The sequence below is a fragment of the Atta colombica genome, unplaced genomic scaffold, assembly GCF_001594045.1.
Source record: "Atta colombica isolate Treedump-2 unplaced genomic scaffold, Acol1.0 scaffold110, whole genome shotgun sequence".
NCBI lineage: Eukaryota > Metazoa > Arthropoda > Insecta > Hymenoptera > Formicidae > Atta > Atta colombica.
In genome coordinates, this window is record NW_017259196.1 from 350,631 (window position 1) to 355,731 (window position 5,101).

Here is a 5,101-nt window from a genome sequence, read left to right on the forward strand (position 1 = left end):
AAGCGCTTCTAAACTGCATGACCAATGTATATGCTAATTTTGCATACATCCACTAAATATTGGCTTATTTTAAATACGGATAATTATGTATATCATGTGTATAATATTTGCGAATGTTGGCCGTTTGAAGGCGCTTTTATAATGAATAATATATACAGTGAGAGCAAATAGTATTCGTATAAACCAATTTGTTATAAAAAAGTCCTATTTGTAAAAAATAAACATTAATTATATAACACAATTTTATATAATAAATACATTCTAACATAAACAAAATACAAGCTTTGCAAATATTTTTAATTTTAGAAGCTAAATTTTTCGTCTGTACGAATATTTTTTTCAAACAATACAATTTTTCGCTTATTTTTCAGGTGATATATTTTGTATAATTAATACACATCTTTTTGATATTTATAATTTTAAGGAACATACAGTCTATTTTATTCTTTATGAATAAATTGTTAATTATTCAACAAGAAATAATCGTCACTTAAACATCAAACGTCAAATTGATATTCAAATCAATGTATTTACATCGATTCGATATCAATTTGATGACTCATTTCTCGCTGGATAATATTTACTTTTTAAAAATAAAATTTTTTTTTTTTAAGATTGTTTTCGTACGAATATTTTTTGCACTCACTATAAATATTTTAATGAATAAATATTTTAATTGATTCCAGCGTTTGAAAAATAGTTTTTTATGATTAGTCAATGCTATCTTTTTACCTCGCAAACTACGTCCACAATAACGCACAATAATGCGTTTCTTCATGTATATTTTTTGTATTATAAATGTATTGTGCATTAATAAAGAACAACATAAAAAAACATTCAGTATCATACAAAATATACAGTAGTGTATCTACTCAATTCAATGTTGAACTGAAACATTGACAATGCGTATGAGATATTGAGTATATTAAAATTTTTTTATATATAGATTTTTCGACACTAAGTACATATATCACAATTTTCTTTGTTCGAAGATTTTTTTAAAATATAGAATATACACTTATTTTTAATCGGTGTTATTTCAGAAATTCTTTAAAATACAGAATTTAAAATACAGAACTTAAACTTATTTTTAATCGCTTATACGCTATGACGTCTTTGCGAGGTTATATTTTGAAATATGCAATGTATTATATATCCGGTGAATTAATAAAAAAAAGTAAAAATATGCATTGACAGAAAGGTTAAACACTATGAATTAACGAAAAAGATGACCTTCTTAATTTTCATTTGAAAAGCTGATAGTTTTATTGAATGCAAAGCATAATTGCATTGAATGGAAGCATTGATGTTAATACATTGATGATTTTCATAATTGTCCTTCCAAAAATTTCCTATATTTAATTTACTTACTAAAATGTAAATTTGTTTCATGAAATAATGTTTTTTCTGGAATAAACCGCTTTTATATACGTAAGTAACAATTATACATTATTATGGAATATATTTTAATCGAATCAAATGTGAAGGCAAGAAATATCATTAATTTTGTTTTTTGAAAAATTTTTGAACATACAGTAATTAAAAAAAATCGCCTTTTTAGTCAGGTGATTTTAGGACGGAATCTCGAAGTATTTATTATGATCATTTCTAAATTATGTAATCCTATGTAATAAATGTTATTAGTTTATTTATTATAAGATAACTCAAGGAAAGACATCACATAAGCTTTTATTTTTGAATTATTGTTTAATGTAATTGAATTAAGCTACGAAAAATGTATTATTTATATTTTAGAGACTTTTTTATACTAACGAATTAAACTTTTGATATTTCTTATTATTGAAAAAAATTGATATGATATATCCTGCAAAAGTGACATATTTTCATACATATACAAGTAAGGTGCCATCTTCTATGAGAGAATATGCTGCAAACAATTAAATTATATAACGTAATATATACTTGCATGTTTTACTTATCTACAGTATGCAATACTGTAAACAGACTAGAATTAAAGTTATATAATATATATAAATACGTATATATGTATATAAAATCGAAATTGAGAAAATATAAACAGAATAATTTAGGAAGTAAGTTAGACATTTTTTTTTATAATATCAATTTCAACATTCTTTTCGCTCGTATAATTTACAACATATTAATAAATAGTAACACCCAGGTCAATATATTAACGAGCTATCGTTAGATATACTAACTAACTAAGATATACTAAATACTATTAATCACAAATTATAATTTTCCTATGATAAGTTTCAACGATGCGTTTCAACTATACTTCTCATCAGCCTTTCTCGCTATTAACTCGCTTAACGATGAATTAGTTCGGAATCATGATTCTTCACTACATCGTCTATTATTTCTCAAGTTTAACTTACTATGGATTCCAATATACCGTCCTTTGTAACACGAAGGTAAGATGATTTTTAGAAATCTGTTATATTTTCTATTGTCATTCGAACGTGAAATGATCCTCATAATAGGGTAACTCCGACAAATACGTCGCTCTGGGATTATGCCGCAGAAGTCAGAAAAAAATAGAAGCAGTGGGAGTAATTTTCCCGCAATTACTCTGTGCTTACATGTCTTTATATCATATTAGTATTGTGTTACAATTTCAGTTTCTTACTATTAATATTAATGAAATTATTGTGAGTTGAATCGATTTATCACTGTGTTAAGTAGCCATTATAAATTATAATCTACATAAAATGATTACCGTAGAATGTGCAAAAGACTTAGTGGTTATTTCATGATGCATGAATGTAGAGGAATAGTAAAGCATGTTGTATAACAATCTATAAATACTTTGCTCTTTTATTCTTTGTTTAGTTTGTTATCTTATATATCCCACCTGTTTGAGATATGTGACATTTTTAACAGGGAATTTATGCCCAAAGCATACAAAGTACGCAGATTGAATTCAGTGCACTAAATACAATAAACGCATGAAATATATATCTCATAATATTTGTAATACATCTGGGAAGATTGTAATTATTATTTATTACTTCATATACATATTTATCATTTTCTTATTCCTTAATAAAACGTAGTTGTGTTACGTCTTATTTATATACATTATTTGTAAATTTTTTATGAGTCATATATATTTTCTCTCCTCCTATGAATAGCCACCCCTATGGGACAGCAAAAATGCAAGGGTTTAAAAAAGTTAATTTTTTAATACGAAATATAAATATTTCGAATTTTTAATATTGTTTTCATAAGCAAACAGTACAAAGTTTTTACTGATATAGTTCGTTTACTTTAAACAGTAAATAATACTTAATAAATTAAATTGTTGATAAATGCAGCGTATATTCCGGAATTATCCTATGTTAATATGATTAGATATTTGGATATATTTATGTATTTCTGTGGCTGACAAGGATTAAGTCAAAACGTATTGAAACTTATCGTCGGAAAATTATAATTTGTGATTAATAAATATTATTTAGTACACTTAACTATAGCTCGTTTAATATATTGACCTTGATTTTATTATTTATTAATTGTATTTGTTGTAAGTTATATGAACGAAAAGAATTAGATATTATTTATATTGTAATTTAATTCATACAATTATATTTTAATCAAGCACGAAGAATCATGTTTTGTCATCTATCTCCATCTAAGTATATCCAAGTTTTTTCGACATTGATTGGCACGAATATTTTCATTCCCACCGATAACAGCATAGTTACTTATTATACGCTTATGCACAGTCAAAATGGCCAACGCGTGTTGTATGAAAAAATTATAAATAAAATAGCGACCTCTCCCTCGTGGCATTTTTTCCTCGAGTTGCCTTATTTGACTGATAATATGATTATGTTTCGAAAAATAATATGAGAATGGATCACATGGCTACCTGCTTATTTAAATAATTCATGAAGAGTACTGCAGTTTGCACATAGGCATCGACGAGATACTATTAAAAACTGAGTCCTTAGTTCGCGTCCTTATTAATATTGAAGCGATTAAGAGTAAAAAACTGAAAATATGGTACACATTTTAGGATTTATTAGTTTTATAAACGTGTTTATCGGTGTGTATATTCATTTAAAACTCAATAATATTTAATTTCTCAAAGTTGTAATTCCTATGTTATTGTTAAAATTTTATTATCAACAGAGATTGCAGAGAAAAAATTGTAATTTTTCGGCAATATATAGAATATTATAGCTTTACAAGTAGACATATTTATTTATGGAGCATTTATGTAAATAATCATGTAAAAAATCATGAATTTAATAATGTATTAGTAAAAAAAAAACAAATATTTTAATAATAGCAAATTTATATCAATTGTCGATAACGTCAGCATTCTTCAATTATCTCCGAGCCCTTGGCGCCCTTTTTACACCGCCGAAATTTGCCCAGAGTTTATGATCTTTAATAATATCTCATCGATGATATAGGTCAGTTTGCTGCATACAAAAATATACCAAAATCAATCGATGTTGAAATTTTAAACACTTTATATATATAGACGAATTTAGTTAAAATAGTCAATTGCTTGTTACTGTTTTTCTACTCTAATTAATTTTATATCTATGGACAAGAATAAGAATAAGAATAAGAAGGAGACATTGATCTATGATACAAATCAACATTGAAAGCTATCAATACTGAAAATATTATTTTTGAAAAATAATGAAGTCATGTATTTAGCATTAAAAAAAAATATGTACATAAAATTGTTTATATTTAGCTATATAAATCTCAATATCTCGCATACTATTAGCATTTGTTGCATACTGGCTTTTAACTATTGAAATTCGATGATTACAATTATAGTTTAAACGTTAATTCAACATTTACTTATAAAATTAATATAACCGAATAATAAAATATATAAAAGCACGTTAATTTTTATTAAAAACATCTCTCTATTAATCTAAGAATTCTTTTTTTTGTATAAACATTTTAATAAAAAATAAACTAAAATATGTTAATAATGTATTAATACATTATTAACATTATAGTATTTATTATATTACATATTTTTCATATAATTGGTATTTATTCACAGTATTTATTAAGTATTTCAAATATATATATATATATATATGTACAAAATCTTTTGTTGTGTAAGTACGAATCAACATTAGTA